Raw genomic sequence first — 21871 nt, forward strand, 5'->3', positions numbered from 1 at the left:
CTAATTTCAGCTTATTACAGCCAGATCTAGTGCTGCTCAGCATTTCGGAGCTGTCCAACAACTAACAAGGCTGAAAATTGAATGTAAAGCTGCAAATTCACAGATAGTCCATTTTTGACTTCTTTCGCTGAGATAAAGCGTTTTTGGCTTCTGGCTTTCTGATCATTTGTAACTTAAGCAGATCAACTAATTTCAGCTTATTACAGCTAGATCTAGTGCTGCTCAGCATTTCGGAGCTGTCCAACAACTAACAAGGCTGAAAATTGAATGTAAAGCTGCAAATTCACAGACATTCCATTTTTGACTTCTTTCGCTGAGATAAAGCGTTTTTGGCTTCTGGCTTTCTGATCATTTGTAACTTAAGCAGATCAACTAATTTCAGCTTATTACAGCCAGATCTAGTGCTGCTCAGCATTTCGGAGCTGTCCAACAACTAACAAGGCTGAAAATTGAATGTAAAGCTGCAAATTCACAGATAGTCCATTTTTGACTTCTTTCGCTGAGATAAAGCGTTTTTGGCTTCTGGCTTTCTGATCATTTGTAACTTAAGCAGATCAACTAATTTCAGCTTATTACAGCTAGATCTAGTGCTGCTCAGCATTTCGGAGCTGTCCAACAACTAACAAGGCTGAAAATTGAATGTAAGCTGCAAATTCACAGATAGTCCATTTTTGACTTCTTTCGCTGAGATAAAGCGTTTTTGGCTTCTGGCTTTCTGATCATTTGTAACTTAAGCAGATCAACTAATTTAAGGTTATTACAGCTAGATCTAGTGCTGCTCAGCATTTCGGAGCTGTCCAACAACTGACAAGGCTGAAAATTGTATGTAAAGCTGCAAATTCACAGATAGTCCATTTTTGACTTCTTTCGCTGAGATAAAGCGTTTTTGGCTTCTGGCTTTCTGATCATTTGTAACTTTAGCAGATCAACTAATTTCAGCTTATTACAGCCAGATCTAGTGCTGCTCAGCATTTCGGAGCTGTCCAACAACTGACAAGGCTGAAAATTGAATGTAAAGCTGCAAATTCACAGATAGTCCATTTTTTGACTTCTTTCGCTGAGATAAAGCGTTTTTGGCTTCTGGATTTCTGATCATTTGTAACTTAAGCAGATCAACTAATTTCAGCTTATTACAGCCAGATCTAGTGCTGCTCAGCATTTCGGAGCTGTCCAACAACTAACAAGGCTGAAAATTGAATGTTAAGCTGCAAATTCACAGATAGTCCATTTTTGACTTCTTTCGCTGAGATAAAGCGTTTTTGGCTTCTGGTTTTCTGATCATTTGTAACTTAAGCAGATCAACTAATTTCAGCTTATTACAGCTAGATCTAGTGCTACTCAGCATTTCGGAGCTGTCCAACAACTAACAAGGCTGAAAATTGAATGTAAAGCTGCAAATTCACAGATAGTCCATTTTTGACTTCTTTCGCTGAGATAAAGCGTTTTTGGCTTCTGGCTTTCTGATCATTTGTAACTTAAGCAGATCAACTAATTTCAGCTTATTACAGCCAGATCTAGTGCTGCTCAGCATTTCGGAGCTGTCCAACAACTAACAAGGCTGAAAATTGAATGTAAAGCTGCAAATTCACAGATAGTCCATTTTTGACTTCTTTCGCTGAGATAAAGCGTTTTTGGCTTCTGGCTTTCTGATCATTTGTAACTTAAGCAGATCAACTAATTTCAGCTTATTACAGCTAGATCTAGTGCTGCTCAGCATTTCGGAGCTGTCCAACAACTAACAAGGCTGAAAATTGAATGTAAAGCTGCAAATTCACAGATAGTCCATTTTTGACTTCTTTCGCTGAGATAAAGCGTTTTTGGCTTCTGGCTTTCTGATCATTTGTAACTTAAGCAGATCAACTAATTTCAGCTTATTACAGCCAGATCTAGTGCTGCTCAGCATTTCGGAGCTGTCCAACAACTAACAAGGCTGAAAATTGAATGTAAAGCTGCAAATTCACAGATAGTCCATTTTTGACTTCTTTCGCTGAGATAAAGCGTTTTTGGCTTCTGGCTTTCTGATCATTTGTAACTTAAGCAGATCAACTAATTTCAGCTTATTACAGCTAGATCTAGTGCTGCTCAGCATTTCGGAGCTGTCCAACAACTAACAAGGCTGAAAATTGAATGTAAAGCTGCAAATCCACAGATAGTCCATTTTTGACTTATTTCGCTGAGATAAAGCGTTTTTGGCTTCTGGCTTTCTGATCATTTGTAACTTAAGCAGATCAACTAATTTCAGGTTATTACAGCCAGATCTAGTGCTGCTCAGCATTTCGGAGCTGTCCAACAACTGACAAGGCTGAAAATTGAATGTAAAGCTGCAAATTCACAGATAGTCCATTTTTGACTTCTTTCGCTGAGATAAAGCGTTTTTGGCTTCTGGCTTTCTGATCATTTGTAACTTAAGCAGATCAACTAATTTCAGCTTATTACAGCCAGATCTAGTGCTGCTCAGCATTTCGGAGCTGTCCAACAACTAACAAGGCTGAAAATTGAATGTAAAGCTGCAAATTCACAGATAGTCCATTTTTGACTTCTTTCGCTGAGATAAAGCGTTTTTGGCTTCTGGCTTTCTGATCATTTGTAACTTAAGCAGATCAACTAATTTCAGCTTATTACAGCCAGATCTAGTGCTGCTCAGCATTTCGGAGCTGTCCAACAACTAACAAGGCTGAAAATTGAATGTAAAGCTGCAAATTCACAGATAGTCCGCTTTTGACTTCTTTCGCTGAGATAAAGCGTTTTTGGCTTCTGGCTTTCTGATCATTTGTAACTTAAGCAGATCAACTAATTTCAGGTTATTACAGCCAGATCTAGTGCTGCTCAGCATTTCGGAGCTGTCCAACAACTGACAAGGCTGAAAATTGAATGTAAAGCTGCAAATTCACAGATAGTCCATTTTTGACTTCTTTCGCTGAGATAAAGCGTTTTTGGCTTCTGGCTTTCTGATCATTTGTAACTTAAGCAGATCAACTAATTTCAGCTTATTACAGCCAGATCTAGTGCTGCTCAGCATTTCGGAGCTGTCCAACAACTAACAAGGCTGAAAATTGAATGTAAAGCTGCAAATTCACAGATAGTCCATTTTTGACTTCTTTCGCTGAGATAAAGCGTTTTTGGCTTCTGGCTTTCTGATCATTTGTAACTTAAGCAGATCAACTAATTTCAGCTTATTACAGCTAGATCTAGTGCTGCTCAGCATTTCGGAGCTGTCCAACAACTAACAAGGCTGAAAATTGAATGTAAAGCTGCAAATTCACAGATAGTCCATTTTTGACTTCTTTCGCTGAGATAAAGCGTTTTTGGCTTCTGGCTTTCTGATCATTTGTAACTTAAGCAGATCAACTAATTTCAGCTTATTACAGCTAGATCTAGTGCTGCTCAGCATTTCGGAGCTGTCCAACAACTAACAAGGCTGAAAATTGAATGTAAAGCTGCAAATTCACAGATAGTCCATTTTTGACTTCTTTCGCTGAGATAAAGCGTCTTTGGCTTCTGGCTTTCTGATCATTTGTAACTTAAGCAGATCAACTAATTTCAGCTTATTACAGCCAGATCTAGTGCTGCTCAGCATTTCGGAGCTGTCCAACAACTAACAAGGCTGAAAATTGAATGTAAAGCTGCAAATTCACAGATAGTCCGTTTTTGACTTCTTTTGCTGAGATAAAGCGTTTTTGGCGTCTGGCTTTCTGATCATTTGTAACTTAAGCAGATCAACTAATTTCAGCTTATTACAGCTAGATCTAGTGCTGCTCAGCATTTCAGAGCTGTCCAACAACTAACAAGGCTGAAAATTGAATGTAAAGCTGCAAATTCACAGATAGTCCATTTTTGACTTCTTTCGCTGAGATAAAGCGTTTTTGGCTTCTGGCTTTCTGATCATTTGTAACTTAAGCAGATCAACTAATTTCAGCTCATTACAGCTAGATCTAGTGCTGCTCAGCATTTCGGAGCTGTCCAACAACTAACAAGGCTGAAAATTGAATGTAAAGCTGCAAATTCACAGATAGTCCATTGTTGACTTCTTTCGCTGAGATAAAGCGTTTTTGGCTTCTGGCTTTCTGATCATTTGTAACTTAAGCAGATCAACTAATTTCAGCTTATTACAGCTAGATCTAGTGCTGCTCAGCATTTCGGAGCTGTCCAACAACTGACAAGGCTGAAAATTGAATGTAAAGCTGCAAATTCACAGATAGTCCATTTTTGACTTCTTTCGCTGAGATAAAGCGTTTTTGGCTTCTGGCTTTCTGATCATTTGTAACTTAAGCAGATCAACTAATTTCAGCTTATTACAGCCAGATCTAGTGCTGCTCAGCATTTCGGAGCTGTCCAACAACTAACAAGGCTGAAAATTGAATGTAAAGCTGCAAATTCACAGATAGTCCATTTTTGACTTATTTCGCTGAGATAAAGCGTTTTTGGCTTCTGGCTTGCTGATCAATTGAAGCTTAATCATTAGACCCAATTCCAGTTTAATACTGCCAGCTCTAGTGCTGCTCAGCATTTCGGAGCTGTCCAACAACTAACAAGGCTGAAAATTGAATGTAAACCTGCAAATTCACAGATAGTCCATTTTTGACTTCTTTCGCTGAGATAAAGCGTTTTTGGCTTCTGGCTTGCTGATCACTTGAAGCTTAATCATTAGACCCAATTCCAGTTTAATACTGCCAGCTCTAGTGCTGCTCAGCATTTCGGAGCTGTCCAACAACTAACAAGGCTGAAAATTGAATGTTAAGCTGCAAATTCACAGATAGTCCATTTTTGACTTCTTTCGCTGAGATAAAGCGTTTTTGGCTTCTGGCTTTCTGATCATTTGTAACTTAAGCAGATCAACTAATTTCAGCTTATTACAGCTAGATCTAGTGCTGCTCAGCATTTCGGAGCTGTCCAACAACTAACAAGGCTGAAAATTGAATGTAAAGCTGCAAATTCACAGATAGTCCATTTTTGACTTCTTTCGCTGTGATAAAGCGTTTTTGGCTTCTGGCTTGCTGATCAATTGAAGCTTAATCATTAGACCCAATTCCAGTTTAATACTGCCAGCTCTAGTGCTGCTCAGCATTTCGGAGCTGTCCAACAACTAACAAGGCTGAAAATTGAATGTAAACCTGCAAATTCACAGATAGTCCATTTTTGACTTCTTTCGCTGAGATAAAGCGTTTTTGGCTTCTGGCTTGCTGATCACTTGAAGCTTAATCATTAGACCCAATTCCAGTTTAATACTGCCAGCTCTAGTGCTGCTCAGCATTTCGGAGCTGTCCAACAACTAACAAGGCTGAAAATTGTATGTAAACCTGCAAATTCACAGATAGTCCATTTTTGACTTCTTTCGCTGAGATAAAGCGTTTTTGGCTTCTGGCTTGCTGATCATTTGTAACTTAAGCAGATCAACTAATTTCAGCTTATTACAGCTAGATCTAGTGCTGCTCAGCATTTCGGAGCTGTCCAACAACTGACAAGGCTGAAAATTGAATGTAAAGCTGCAAATTCACAGATAGTCCATTTTTGACTTCTTTCGCTGAGATAAAGCGTTTTTGGCTTCTGGCTTTCTGATCATTTGTAACTTAAGCAGATCAACTAATTTCAGCTTATTACAGCCAGATCTAGTGCTGCTCAGCATTTCGGAGCTGTCCAACAACTGACAAGGCTGAAAATTGAATGTAAAGCTGCAAATTCACAGATAGTCCATTTTTGACTTCTTTCGCTGAGATAAAGCGTTTTTGGCTTCTGGCTTTCTGATCATTTGTAACTTAAGCAGATCAACTAATTTCAGCTTATTACAGCTAGATCTAGTGCTGCTCAGCATTTCGGAGCTGTCCAACAACTAACAAGGCTGAAAATTGAATGTAAAGCTGCAAATTCACAGATAGTCCATTTTTGACTTCTTTCGCTGAGATAAAGCGTTTTTGGCTTCTGGCTTTCTGATCATTTGTAACTTAAGCAGATCAACTAATTTCAGCTTATTACAGCCAGATCTAGTGCTGCTCAGCATTTCGGAGCTGTCCAACAACTAACAAGGCTGAAAATTGAATGTAAAGCTGCAAATTCACAGATAGTCCGTTTTTGACTTCTTTCGCTGAGATAAAGCGTTTTTGGCGTCTGGCTTTCTGATCATTTGTAACTTAAGCAGATCAACTAATTTCAGCTTATTACAGCTAGATCTAGTGCTGCTCAGCATTTCGGAGCTGTCCAACAACTAACAAGGCTGAAAATTGAATGTAAAGCTGCAAATTCACAGATAGTCCATTTTTGACTTCTTTCGCTGAGATAAAGCGTTTTTGGCTTCTGGCTTTCTGATCATTTGTAACTTAAGCAGATCAACTAATTTCAGCTCATTACAGCTAGATCTAGTGCTGCTCAGCATTTCGGAGCTGTCCAACAACTAACAAGGCTGAAAATTGAATGTAAAGCTGCAAATTCACAGATAGTCCATTTTTGACTTATTTCGCTGAGATAAAGCGTTTTTGGCTTCTGGCTTGCTGATCAATTGAAGCTTAATCATTAGACCCAATTCCAGTTTAATACTGCCAGCTCTAGTGCTGCTCAGCATTTCGGAGCTGTCCAACAACTAACAAGGCTGAAAATTGAATGTAAACCTGCAAATTCACAGATAGTCCATTTTTGACTTCTTTCGCTGAGATAAAGCGTTTTTGGCTTCTGGCTTGCTGATCACTTGAAGCTTAATCATTAGACCCAATTCCAGTTTAATACTGCCAGCTCTAGTGCTGCTCAGCATTTCGGAGCTGTCCAACAACTAACAAGGCTGAAAATTGAATGTTAAGCTGCAAATTCACAGATAGTCCATTTTTGACTTCTTTCGCTGAGATAAAGCGTTTTTGGCTTCTGGCTTTCTGATCATTTGTAACTTAAGCAGATCAACTAATTTCAGCTTATTACAGCTAGATCTAGTGCTGCTCAGCATTTCGGAGCTGTCCAACAACTGACAAGGTTGAAAATTGAATGTAAAACTGCAAATTCACAGATAGTCCATTTTTGACTTCTTTCGCTGAGATAAAGCGTTTTTGGCTTCTGGCTTTCTGATCATTTGTAACTTAAGCAGATCAACTAATTTCAGCTTATTACAGCCAGATCTAGTGCTGCTCAGCATTTCGGAGCTGTCCAACAACTGACAAGGCTGAAAATTGAATGTAAAGCTGCAAATTCACAGATAGTCCATTTTTGACTTCTTTCGCTGAGATAAAGCGTTTTTGGCTTCTGGCTTTCTGATCATTTGTAACTTAAGCAGATCAACTAATTTCAGCTTATTACAGCTAGATCTAGTGCTGCTCAGCATTTCGGAGCTGTCCAACAACTAACAAGGCTGAAAATTGAATGTAAACCTGCAAATTCACAGATAGTCCATTTTTGACTTCTTTCGCTGAGATAAAGCGTTTTTGGCTTCTGGCTTGATGATCAATTGAAGCTTAATCATTAGACCCAATTCCAGTTTAATACTGCCAGCTCTAGTGCTGCTCAGCATTTCGGAGCTGTCCAACAACTAACAAGGCTGAAAATTGAATGTAAACCTGCAAATTCACAGATAGTCCATTTTTGACTTCTTTCGCTGAGATAAAGCGTTTTTGGCTTCTGGCTTTCTGATCATTTGTAACTTAAGCAGATCAACTAATTTCAGCTTATTACAGCTAGATCTAGTGCTGCTCAGCATTTCGGAGCTGTCCAAAAACTAACAAGGCTGAAAATTGAATGTAAAGCTGCAAATTCACAGATAGTCCATTTTTGACTTCTTTCGCTGAGATAAAGCGTTTTTGGCTTCTGGCTTGCTGATCACTTGAAGCTTAATCATTAGACCCAATTCCAGTTTAATACAGCCAGATCTAGTGCTGCTCAGCATTTCGGAGCTGTCCAACAACTAACAAGGCTGAAAATTGAATGTAAACCTGCAAATTCACAGATAGTCCATTTTTGACTTCTTTCGCTGAGATAAAGCGTTTTTGGCTTCTGGCTTGATGATCAATTGAAGCTTAATCATTAGACCCAATTCCAGTTTAAAACTGCCAGCTCTAGTGCTGCTCAGCATTTCGGAGCTGTCCAACAACTAACAAGGCTGAAAATTGAATGTAAACCTGCAAATTCACAGATAGTCCATTTTTGACTTCTTTCGCTGAGATAAAGCGTTTTTGGCTTCTGGCTTTCTGATCATTTGTAACTTAAGCAGATCAACTAATTTCAGCTTATTACAGCTAGATCTAGTGCTGCTCAGCATTTCGGAGCTGTCCAACAACTGACAAGGCTGAAAATTGAATGTAAAGCTGCAAATTCACAGATAGTCCATTTTTGACTTCTTTCGCTGAGATAAAGCGTTTTTGGCTTCTGGCTTGCTGATCAATTGAAGCTTAAATCATTAGACCCAATTCCAGTTTAATACTGCCAGCTCTAGTGCTGCTCAGCATTTCGGAGCTGTCCAACAACTAACAAGGCTGAAAATTGAATGTAAACCTGCAAATTCACAGATAGTCCATTTTTGACTTCTTTCGCTGAGATAAAGCGTTTTTGGCTTCTGGCTTGCTGATCACTTGAAGCTTAATCATTAGACCCAATTCCAGTTTAATACTGCCAGCTCTAGTGCTGCTCAGCATTTCGGAGCTGTCCAACAACTAACAAGGCTGAAAATTGAATGTAAAGCTGCAAATTCACAGATAGTCCATTTTTGACTTCTTTCGCTGAGATAAAGCGTTTTTGGCTTCTGGCTTTCTGATCATTTGTAACTTAAGCAGATCAACTAATTTCAGCTTATTACAGCTAGATCTAGTGCTGCTCAGCATTTCGGAGCTGTCCAACAACTAACAAGGCTGAAAATTGAATGTAAACCTGCAAATTCACAGATAGTCCATTTTTGACTTCTTTCGCTGAGATAAAGCGTTTTTGGCTTCTGGCTTTCTGATCATTTGTAACTTAAGCAGATCAACTAATTTCAGCTTATTACAGCCAGATCTAGTGCTGCTCAGCATTTCGGAGCTGTCCAACAACTAACAAGGCTGAAAATTGAATGTAAAGCTGCAAATTCACAGATAGTCCATTTTTGACTTATTTCGCTGAGATAAAGCGTTTTTGGCTTCTGGCTTGCTGATCAATTGAAGCTTAAATCATTAGACCCAATTCCAGTTTAATACTGCCAGCTCTAGTGCTGCTCAGCATTTCGGAGCTGTCCAACAACTAACAAGGCTGAAAATTGAATGTAAACCTGCAAATTCACAGATAGTCCATTTTTGACTTCTTTCGCTGAGATAAAGCGTTTTTGGCTTCTGGCTTGCTGATCACTTGAAGCTTAATCATTAGACCCAATTCCAGTTTAATACTGCCAGCTCTAGTGCTGCTCAGCATTTCGGAGCTGTCCAACAACTAACAAGGCTGAAAATTGAATGTAAAGCTGCAAATTCACAGATAGTCCATTTTTGACTTCTTTCGCTGAGATAAAGCGTTTTTGGCTTCTGGCTTTCTGATCATTTGTAACTTAAGCAGATCAACTAATTTCAGCTTATTACAGCTAGATCTAGTGCTGCTCAGCATTTCGGAGCTGTCCAACAACTGACAAGGCTGAAAATTGAATGTAAAGCTGCAAATTCACAGATAGTCCATTTTTGACTTCTTTCGCTGAGATAAAGCGTTTTTGGCTTCTGGCTTTCTGATCATTTGTAACTTAAGCAGATCAACTAATTTCAGCTTATTACAGCCAGATCTAGTGCTGCTCAGCATTTCGGAGCTGTCCAACAACTGACAAGGCTGAAAATTGAATGTAAAGCTGCAAATTCACAGATAGTCCATTTTTGACTTCTTTCGCTGAGATAAAGCGTTTTTGGCTTCTGGCTTTCTGATCATTTGTAACTTAAGCAGATCAACTAATTTCAGCTTATTACAGCTAGATCTAGTGCTGCTCAGCATTTCGGAGCTGTCCAACAACTAACAAGGCTGAAAATTGAATGTAAACCTGCAAATTCACAGATAGTCCATTTTTGACTTCTTTCGCTGAGATAAAGCGTTTTTGGCTTCTGGCTTGCTGATCAATTGAAGCTTAATCATTAGACCCAATTCCAGTTTAATACTGCCAGCTCTAGTGCTGCTCAGCATTTCGGAGCTGTCCAACAACTAACAAGGCTGAAAATTGAATGTAAACCTGCAAATTCACAGATAGTCCATTTTTGACTTCTTTCGCTGAGATAAAGCGTTTTTGGCTTCTGGCTTGCTGATCACTTGAAGCTTAATCATTAGACCCAATTCCAGTTTAATACTGCCAGCTCTAGTGCTGCTCAGCATTTCGGAGCTGTCCAACAACTAACAAGGCTGAAAATTGAATGTAAAGCTGCAAATTCACAGATAGTCCATTTTTGACTTCTTTCGCTGAGATAAAGCGTTTTTGGCTTCTGGCTTGCTGATCACTTGAAGCTTAATCATTAGACCCAATTCCAGTTTAATACTGCCAGCTCTAGTGCTGCTCAGCATTTCGGACCTGTCCAACAACTAACAAGGCTGAAAATTGAATGTAAACCTGCAAATTCACAGATGGTCCATTTTTGACTTCTTTCGCTGAGATAAAGCGTTTTTGGCTTCTGGCTTGCTGATCACTTGAAGCTTAATCATTAGACCCAATTCCAGTTTAATACTGCCAGCTCTAGTGCTGCTCAGCATTTCGGAGCTGTCCAACAACTAACAAGGCTGAAAATTGAATGTAAAGCTGCAAATTCATAGATAGTCCATTTTTGACTTCTTTCGCTGAGATAAAGCGTTTTTGGCTTCTGGCTTGCTGATCACTTGAAGCTTAATCATTAGACCCAATTCCAGTTTAATACTGCCAGCTCTAGTGCTGCTCAGCATTTCGGAGCTGTCCAACAACTAACAAGGCTGAAAATTGAATGTAAACCTGCAAATTCACAGATAGTCCATTTTTGACTTCTTTCGCTGAGATAAAGCGTTTTTGGCTTCTGGCTTGCTGATCACTTGAAGCTTAATCATTAGACCCAATTCCAGTTTAATACTGCCAGCTCTAGTGCTGCTCAGCATTTCGGAGCTGTCCAACAACTAACAAGGCTGAAAATTGAATGTAAACCTGCAAATTCACAGATAGTCCATTTTTGACTTCTGTCGCTGAGATAAAGCGTTTTTGGCTTCTGGCTTGCTGATCAATTGAAGCTTAATCATTAGACCCAATTCCAGTTTAATACTGCCAGCTCTAGTGCTGCTCAGCATTTCGGAGCTGTCCAACAACTAACAAGGCTGAAAATTGAATGTAAACCTGCAAATTCACAGATAGTCCATTTTTGACTTCGTTCGCTGAGATAAAGCGTTTTTGGCTTCTGGCTTGCTGATCACTTGAAGCTTAATCATTAGACCCAATTCCAGTTTAATACTGCCAGCTCTAGTGCTGCTCAGCATTTCGGAGCTGTCCAACAACTAACAAGGCTGAAAATTGAATGTAAAGCTGCAAATTCACAGATAGTCCATTTTTGACTTCTTTCGCTGAGATAAAGCGTTTTTGGCTTCTGGCTTTCTGATCATTTGTAACTTAAGCAGATCAACTAATTTCAGCTTATTACAGCTAGATCTAGTGCTGCTCAGCATTTCGGAGCTGTCCAACAACTGACAAGGCTGAAAATTGAATGTAAAGCTGCAAATTCACAGATAGTCCATTTTTGACTTCTTTCGCTGAGATAAAGCGTTTTTGGCTTCTGGCTTTCTGATCATTTGTAACTTAAGCAGATCAACTAATTTCAGCTTATTACAGCCAGATCTAGTGCTGCTCAGCATTTCGGAGCTGTCCAACAACTGACAAGGCTGAAAATTGAATGTAAAGCTGCAAATTCACAGATAGTCCATTTTTGACTTCTTTCGCTGAGATAAAGCGTTTTTGGCTTCTGGCTTTCTGATCATTTGTAACTTAAGCAGATCAACTAATTTCAGCTTATTACAGCTAGATCTAGTGCTGCTCAGCATTTCGGAGCTGTCCAACAACTAACAAGGCTGAAAATTGAATGTAAAGCTGCAAATTCATAGATAGTCCATTTTTGACTTCTTTCGCTGAGATAAAGCGTTTTTGGCTTCTGGCTTGCTGATCACTTGAAGCTTAATCATTAGACCCAATTCCAGTTTAATACTGCCAGCTCTAGTGCTGCTCAGCATTTCGGAGCTGTCCAACAACTAACAAGGCTGAAAATTGAATGTAAACCTGCAAATTCACAGATAGTCCATTTTTGACTTCTTTCGCTGAGATAAAGCGTTTTTGGCTTCTGGCTTGCTGATCACTTGAAGCTTAATCATTAGACCCAATTCCAGTTTAATACTGCCAGCTCTAGTGCTGCTCAGCATTTCGGAGCTGTCCAACAACTAACAAGGCTGAAAATTGAATGTAAACCTGCAAATTCACAGATAGTCCATTTTTGACTTCTGTCGCTGAGATAAAGCGTTTTTGGCTTCTGGCTTGCTGATCAATTGAAGCTTAATCATTAGACCCAATTCCAGTTTAATACTGCCAGCTCTAGTGCTGCTCAGCATTTCGGAGCTGTCCAACAACTAACAAGGCTGAAAATTGAATGTAAACCTGCAAATTCACAGATAGTCCATTTTTGACTTCGTTCGCTGAGATAAAGCGTTTTTGGCTTCTGGCTTGCTGATCACTTGAAGCTTAATCATTAGACCCAATTCCAGTTTAATACTGCCAGCTCTAGTGCTGCTCAGCATTTCGGAGCTGTCCAACAACTAACAAGGCTGAAAATTGAATGTAAAGCTGCAAATTCACAGATAGTCCATTTTTGACTTCTTTCGCTGAGATAAAGCGTTTTTGGCTTCTGGCTTGCTGATCACTTGAAGCTTAATCATTAGACCCAATTCCAGTTTAATACTGCCAGCTCTAGTGCTGCTCAGCATTTCGGAGCTGTCCAACAACTAACAAGGCTGAAAATTGAATGTAAACCTGCAAATTCACAGATAGTCCATTTTTGACTTCTTTCGCTGAGATAAAGCGTTTTTGGCTTCTGGCTTGCTGATCACTTGAAGCTTAATCATTAGACCCAATTCCAGTTTAATACTGCCAGCTCTAGTGCTGCTCAGCATTTCGGAGCTGTCCAACAACTAACAAGGCTGAAAATTGAATGTAAAGCTGCAAATTCACAGATAGTCCATTTTTGACTTCTTTCGCTGAGATAAAGCGTTTTTGGCTTCTGGCTTGCTGATCACTTGAAGCTTAATCATTAGACCCAATTCCAGTTTAATACTGCCAGCTCTAGTGCTGCTCAGCATTTCGGAGCTGTCCAACAACTAACAAGGCTGAAAATTGAATGTAAACCTGCAAATTCACAGATAGTCCATTTTTGACTTCTTTCGCTGAGATAAAGCGTTTTTGGCTTCTGGCTTGCTGATCACTTGAAGCTTAATCATTAGACCCAATTCCAGTTTAATACTGCCAGCTCTAGTGCTGCTCAGCATTTCGGAGCTGTCCAACAACTAACAAGGCTGAAAATTGAATGTAAAGCTGCAAATTCACAGATAGTCCATTTTTGACTTCTTTCGCTGAGATAAAGCTTTTTTGGCTTCTGGCTTGCTGATCACTTGAAACTTAATCATTAGACCCAATTCCAGTTTAATACTGCCAGCTCTAGTGCTGCTCAGCATTTCGGAGCTGTCCAACAACTAACAAGGCTGAAAATTGAATGTAAAGCTGCAAATTCACAGATAGTCCATTTTTGACTTCTTTCACTGAGATAAAGCTTTTTTGGCTTCTGGCTTGCTGATCACTTGAAACTTAATCATTAGACCCAATTCCAGTTTAATACAGCCAGATCTAGTGCTGCGCAGCCATTCGGAGCTGTCCAACAACTAACAAGGCTGAAAATTGAATGTAAAGCTGCAAATTCACAAATAGTCCATTTTTGACTTCTTTCGCTGAGATAAAGCTTTTTTGGCTTCTGGCTTGCTGATCACTTGAAACTTAATCATTAGACCTAATTCCAGTTTAATACAGCCAGATCTAGTGCTGCGCAGCCATTCGGAGCTGTCCAACAACTAACAAGGCTGAAAATTGAATGTAAAGCTGCAAATTCACAAATAGTCCATTTTTGACTTCTTTCGCTGAGATAAAGCTTTTTTGGCTTCTGGCTTGCTGATCACTTGAAACTTAATCATTAGACCTAATTCCAGTTTAATACAGCCAGGTCTAGTGCTGCTCAGCATTTCGGAGCTGTCCAACAACTAACAAGGCTGAAAATTGAATGTAAAGCTGCAAATTCACAGATAGTCCATTTTTGATTTCTTTCGCTGAGATAAAGCGTTTTAGGCTTCTGGCTTGCTGATCACTTGAAACTTAATCATTAGACCTAATTCCAGTTTAATACAGCCGGATCTAGTGCTGCTCAGCATTTCAGAGCTGTCCAAACACTAACCAGGCTGAAAATTGAATGTAAAGCTGCAAATTCAAAGATAGTTAAAGCTGCAAGTTCACAGATAGTCCATTTTTGTCTTCTTTCGCTGAGATAAAGCGTTTTTGGCTTCTGGCTTGCTGATCATTTGGAACATAAGCAGATCAACTCATTTCAGTTTAATACAGCCAGATCTAGTGCTGCTCAGCATTTCGGAGCTGTCCAACAACTAACAAGGCTGAAAATTGAATGTAAAGCTGCAAATTCACACTTTGTCCGTTTTTCACTACTTATGCTGAGATAAAGCTTTTTTGGCCTTTCGCATGCTTTTCTCATTAATCATAGGAGTGTAACAATATCGAAAATCATCATGCAATATTCCCAATCCATACAGTCATGCTTGAATGATTCTTAAAAAACCCTGATTATAGTCAAAAGTTGCTTTAAAGTTGAATGCCAAAGATTTGTTGACACTGGTTTGCATGAATAGGAACTTCAACCTATGACCCTCAGATTAAAAGTTTTATGCTCTACCGCCTGAGCTACCCAAGCTTCAAAGTAACAGTCTTTCAGAAGTGACTGACAATCTGGTTGTCACACAGGCCAAAGATTCTTGAGAGGTTCAGCCATTCCAGTTGCATATGCTGAGAGACGTGATTCACTTAAAGAGGGAAAATAGAAAGGGTGCACCACTGACACTGTGTGTCAATGTGCAATGTGCTGAAATATAGTTTGGGTTATAAAATTGACAGTTGTGTCACTCCGTATGTTTGAAACAATACCAAAAATCATCATACAACATTCCCAATCCATACATTCATGTTTGAATGATTATTACAAAACCCAATGAGTAGAGTAGGAACTTGCTTAAAAGATGACTGCCAACAATGTGTTGACACTGGTTTGCCTGAACAGGGACTTGAACCCTCAACAGTCTGATTAAAAATCTGATGCGCTACCAGCTGAGCTACCCAGGCTTTCAGAAGTGACTGACAATCTTGTCACACAGCACAAACCTGGTAGTTCAGCCATGCCAGTGGCACATGCTGAGAGAAGTCTTTCTCTTGAAGAGGGAAAATAGAAGGGGTGCACCACTGACACTGTTTGTCAATGTGCAATGTGCTGAAATAGAGATTGGGTTATAAAATTGACAGTTGTGTCACTCCATATGTTTGAAACAATACCAAAAATCATCATACAATTTTATTTGAGGCATTATTCCCAATCCATACAGTCATCATTGACTGATTATTGCAGGACCAAACGAGTAGAGTCGAAACTTGCTTTAAAGATGACAGCCAACAGTGTGTTAACACAGCTTTGCCTGAACAGCAACTTAAAGCCTTGAACCACAGATTAAGAATCTGATGCTCTACCAGCTGAGCAACCCAGGCTTCACAAACATTGTCTTTCAGAAGTGACAGACAATCTGATTGTCACAGAGGCCTAATGGATTCTTGAGAGGTAGTTCAGTCATTCCAGTGGCATATGCTGAGAGAAGTCTTTCACTTAAAGAGGGAAAATAGAAGGGGTTGTAAGAAGATTCTAGGTTATAATATTTCTTAAGATAGAAACTCTTTGGCTCGAACTTCTTCATCCCAGGTTCTCCCGGCGGGCCGCGTGTAGCCACACAAAAACAACAATCAGTGCAGACCTCACAGAATTGCAGTTTAATCCAATAGAAGACAACGCATAAAATTACAACAGAAACTGCAGAACAACAGAGACATACATTCATAAATGGAAAGAAGAAGAAGGAAGGAAAGAAAGAAAAGCAAAGACGAATTCTTTGGAGAATTGCAAGAGCAAATCTAATTTTTTATTTCTGTGCAGAAAGTTTTATAGTTAAGGCGTATTCAGTAACACTTTATTTGAAGGGGGTTGAATAAGACTGTCATGACACTGTCATAAACATGACGTAACACCTGTTATGAACATCAATAAGTCTTCATGAATAGTTATGACTGTTGTCATAAAGCGTCATTCGGTAAATAATGACACTTTTAATACAAAGTTGACATTATTCAAAATGTCTTCGTTATGACAGCTTGACATTATTCTAGACAAAATGTCTTCGTTATGACAACTTGTCATTAACCTCGCCAAAAATGTCTTCGTTATGACAACTTGTCATTAACCAAGAAATCATGATCTAACATAAATTTGTCATAATAGTAGTCATAATGATTTAATTATTACACTAGCAAAAGTTTAACAAAACAATGATTAATATTTCCACTCCCTGAAATAAAGCAAAACAAGTAGGACACACAATAAAGATTTCACTAAGCTTTATTACACGGTCAATGATTTAATAACAGACTCATTAACAATTTCTTTTACATCATCTAAAGTGGAACAAGTAGCACCAGTTATGAATATGTCATTGAGTGTTATTACAGTGTCATTAATATTAACTGTTACCTCAAGTAAAGTGAAACAAGTAACAACAGTTATGAAGACATCATTAAGTGTCACTGCAATGTCATTAATATTAACTATTACCTCAAGTAAAGTGAAACAAGTAACAACAGTTATGAAGACATCATTAAGTGTCACTGCAATGTCATTAATATTAACTATTACCTCAAGTAAAATGAAACAAGTTACAACAGTTATGAAGACATCATTAAGTGTCATTACAGTGTCCTTAATATTAACTATTACCTCAAGTAAAATGAAACAAGTTACAACAGTTATGAAGACATCATTAAGTGTCATTACAGTGTCCTTAATATTAACTATTACCTCAAGTAAAATGAAACAAGTTACAACAGTTATGAAGACATCATTAAGTGTCATTACAGTGTCCTTAACTATTACCTCAAGTAAAGTGAAACAAGTTACAACAGTTATGACAAAGTCATTAAGTGTCACTACGGTGTCATTAATATTAACTTTTACCTCATGTAAATTGAAACTAGTAGCAACAATTATAAAGATGTAATTTAGTATTACAGTGTCAAATGCAATGCTATCAGAGTTACTGATATTAAGTCTTACCTCAAATGAAGTGAAACACACTGGACTACTTATAACTACCATCATAACTGTAGAACAAACCCTTTGTACATTGGAATAAAACAAAAGATAACTTGTTCTAAGATAACAGAGGGTTTAACGTAGGGGTCCCCAAACTTTTTCCTGTGAGGGCCAAATAACTTTTCCCTTCTCTGGTGGGGGGCCGGAGATTGTTGAGGGGGTGCGGGGGGAAGGGGAGTTTCTCGATTGATTTTTACCCAGAAAGCACAAGGGCAAAAACCATGAGTGAAACGGTCACTGGGACTGACTAGTGTATATTCCATTGAGGGAATGTAACTTTAACATATTAATTTTTCATATGTTAACATAAAGGCTCGTTTTGAAGTATAAGCTGCTACTTACAGTCATTGCTTCGAAGAACTCGACCTGGAATGCGGCGTTCATAATCATCTGCTCTACCGCTAGCAAACAACCGTACTGATAAATAACATAAAAGTCAAGCAGTTCCCTAAAAGTCCAACAGATGGCAGCAATGCGCCCCACAATTTACAGGACACACTTCCTGCTAAAGAGCCCCCTGGTGGTTGAAGAAAAATCCACATATAAACCGGAAAATACAATAAATGAAAAAAATCTGAATGCTCTCTGGTATTGTTCAGGGGGCCGGACCAAATGTGGAGGCGGGCCCGCGGGCCGTAGTTTGGGGACCCCTGGTTTAACGTCTGGTCAGTATATTGTTACTCTGAAATGCTGATTGAAAAACTAAAACAGAATTACTTATTCTTTAACTTAAGAAGATAGGTTCTTTCAACAGTAACATTTTTTGCTTTGATTATGTCAGCCATCTCCTTCGTAATAGACTTCCTGTAATGCTCTGAAAACAGGAGATCTTCTTGTCTTCATTTCCTGGAAGCAGCTCTTTGAAGGTGTCCAGAAATGCTCCGAAATTACAGCTGTTCTTGCAATAGTTAATCATGGCGAAAGCCTTTTCATGAATTCAAACTTGGTGAATCTCTTCTGGACATTCTCATTGTCGGTGATGACTCAATTCATTGTGGTCACTTAAAAAAAGAACAAAAACAAAAAACAATGTCATCATATTCCAGCATTTATTTAAAAAATACCATTTCAAAAATGTCCCTTGCTGCACACTGTCAGAATGGTAGACTGGCAGACAAATGCCTAGTTAACATGACTGGTTGTTATAAAGTGCAATACAATTATTTCTTAATACAAGTGGAATAATAACTGGAGCTGAACAAAATTATTCTGATCAAATATTTGTCTGGCAGAAGTTCGGACAGACTGCCACTGTTATTCAAATGCATCATTTAACATATAGTTTTAGGCACATGAATTCATCTTTTTACTTAATGAGCATTCTAAACTATTTCTAACCAGATACTCTAACGTTTTTTTGCAAGAAGCTTATTAACAAATAAATAGATTTAACATCAGTTTTAGTTGTCTAAATTCCTGCTCCCCATTCCCCACTTACCTGGCTGTCCCACCCCACTTCACATGGTGAAAATATTAACACAAAAACGACTTAACTAATTTTCTTGGGGAATATTTCATCTGCTTCTTTCTCTTTGGTCAAATAGGAACTTCTTTCTCTGGTGGCTGGTCCTTATTATCATCCTCCACATCTTCATCTTCATTAGCCAACTTTGTCCTCCCCACCATGTGTCCTTAGGCTAGCCTGGGTCTTCATGTGGCTAAACTTGCCAAAGCAAAGAACACAAGCACTGTGTCACATCAGCCAAGTCGCTAAATAATGCACATGAAGGATAACTTTGACTAATATATTAGCTTTTAATTTGCTAGATTAAAATTGGAGGGGGAAAAAACTATTTGCCTGTCTTTAAAATATATTTAATATTAAGGGCTAACGTTACAGTAATTGTGTTTAATAACTTTAGCTAACATTAACTTACAGCAAGGTAGGATTGGCTTGAATTGCTTATAGCTAACATTACAGAGAATGTTAATGTTATTTTCTCAAAGAAAATGTAAAGTTAATAAGACACATACCTCATATGTATTAGGTATCAAACTTCGGCTTCTTTTTAAACAGGAGGTCTGGCCGTTATAACTTGTGTTAGGTTTGCGCCACAATATGTGTAACTCTTCTTACTGTGTTGTTGGTCACCTAGCACAACAAAAGATGAAAAACTCCTCACAATGTGATTGACCGCAGACAAGTGGTCCGACAGGCTCCACCAGCGCTCCTCAGAATTCTTTTATTTCTTTTTTTTTTTTTTTTTTAAGATGTGATCGTATAGTTTAACAACACTTATAACGGTTAACAAATTTTCAAAACCAAAACAAAACATTCTTATTCAATGAATCATTTAAAAATAACATCAACAGCAATAAACAGTAAAATAACAGACAACTGCTACATCAATTAACAGTCAAAACACTCAAACATTTTTATATATAACAACAAATTCACTGTCTGAACCCACCTAGCACAACAAAAGATGAAAAACTCCTCACAATGTGATTGACCGCAGCCAAGTGGTCCGACAGGCTGAAAAATAAAAGACACAGTTAGCGCCGTGACCGAGTGGTCAGCCACGAACACCAACCGGCGCAGCTCCCACTCATAGGGTCACATTTTTCCAGCCCAACCACAAGAAAACTTTACAAATTATATTTATAAATGTTAAATATTCTTACAGTACCTTGTTAATAGTTGAACTAGAAAAATATGACCCTAAGTAAAAAAAGAAGTGAAGAGCTGCCTCTCTCGCACCTACCTCCACCAGCGCTCCTCAGAATTCTGGTGGAGGAAGCCGCGAGAGTGCCTGACGGACCCGTTGCATGCAGTCACTCATCACACCACTAGGTGGCTCCAAACAAAATCAAAATACATACAACCATCACTATAATCATTTCGATCAAAACTCACACAGACACGAGCTCTTCTCTCTTCTGTTACATATGGAAGATTTCTTCTCCACGAACACACTGCACGTCTGTTCGTGCACTGCTGCCTCTCACTGGTGGAGATGGTGTATTGCACTACTTAGCCCTTGTGTTTAGAAATGTGGTTCATACCAACCGACCCCACACACGTAAAACTTTTATCATTTGCCACAGTTTGCCACAGGTGACGTTTGCCTCAGTCCTCGCACGCACAAGGGTTAAAACAGCCTTAAATAATGTTTCAAATGCTAAGTTCATAAGTGCTTTGTAGACATCTTGCTATAAAACTTTAGGATCGATTAAGTTAAGAAAATTAAGACTAAGCAACATGGCAGAGCTGGTAACACTTTATTTGAAGGGGGTGAATAAGACTGACATGACACTGTCATAAACATGACATAACACATGTCATGAACATCAATAAGTCTTCATGAATATTTATGACTGTCGTCATAAAGCATCATTCGGTAAATTATATCACTTTTAATACAAAGTTGACATTATTCAAAATGTCTTTGATATGACAACTTGACATTAACCAAGAAATCATTACTGTTTAAACTTTACCTTTAATAACATAAAGTTACCTCATTTTTAAAGTGCAATCAGAAATACTTTTATAAAAAATTTATATCAGTAATGATTTCTTGGTTAATGTCAAGTTGTCATAACAAAGGCATTTTGAATAATGTCAGCTTTGTATTAAAAGTGTCATAATTTACCGAATGACGCTTTATGAACAACAGTCATAAATATTCATGAATATTTTTTATGACAGTGTCATGTCAGTCTTATTCACCCCCCTTCAAATAAAGTGTTACCGCAGAGCTTTATAATATTACTACATAAAGCTAATTTTTAAAGTTTAATCGGTAATACTTTTATAACAAATTTATCATGATTTTATCATGATATCTTGGTTAATGACAAGTTGTCATAACGAAGACATTTTTGGCGAGGTTAATGACAAGTTGACATAACGAAGACATTTTGTCTAGATTAATGACAAGTTGTCATAATGAAGACATTTCGAATAATGTCAACTTTGTATTGAAAGTGTCATTATTTACCAAATGACGCTTTATGACAACAGTCATAACTATTCATGAAGACTTATTGATGTTCATGACAGGTGTTACGTCATGTTTATGACAGTGTCATGACAGTCTTATTCAACCCCCTTCAAATAAAGTCTTACTGCGTAGTCTTATCTTTAATTTATTCAAATAAGGCGTATCTTTGCTCATCCAACCAGGAGCTCTCTGACCCTTTCTCAAGCCAGAAACTCCTGCTGTTTTGTGGCTTTTCACAGATGAGTGTGAAAAGCTAGAACTTCTACTTATTGTTTCCCGTATAGACAAATGCCAGTTCAAACGATCCTAGCAAACCATCTGCTTTGACTACAGGTAACATAAAGGTCAATAATTTAAATTAAGACATATTAAGTTTTAAAACTAGCATATTTTAAATTTATTTTCTTAACAGGGTGCACCACTGACTCTGTCAGTGTTCAATGTGCTGAAATATAGATTGGGTTATAAACTTGACTGCTGTGTCACTCATTATATATCAAAGAATACTGAAAAATA

General features: G+C 38.3%; 1 long non-coding RNA gene across 1 annotated transcript; it reads right to left on the bottom strand.

Annotated features, from left to right (window-relative positions):
* Positions 1-18905: 18905 nt before the first annotated feature.
* Positions 18906-20393, bottom strand: LOC148153486 (uncharacterized). Its single transcript, XR_015761720.1, has 2 exons — positions 19383-20393; positions 18906-19071 (listed from the first exon to the last, which is right to left on the bottom strand). It is a non-coding gene; the product is annotated as an uncharacterized LOC148153486 (long non-coding RNA).
* Positions 20394-21871: the final 1478 nt, after the last annotated feature.

The sequence above is a fragment of the Poecilia mexicana genome, unplaced genomic scaffold, assembly GCF_051168715.1.
Source record: "Poecilia mexicana isolate PSO_F unplaced genomic scaffold, ASM5116871v1 scaffold_20, whole genome shotgun sequence".
NCBI lineage: Eukaryota > Metazoa > Chordata > Actinopteri > Cyprinodontiformes > Poeciliidae > Poecilia > Poecilia mexicana.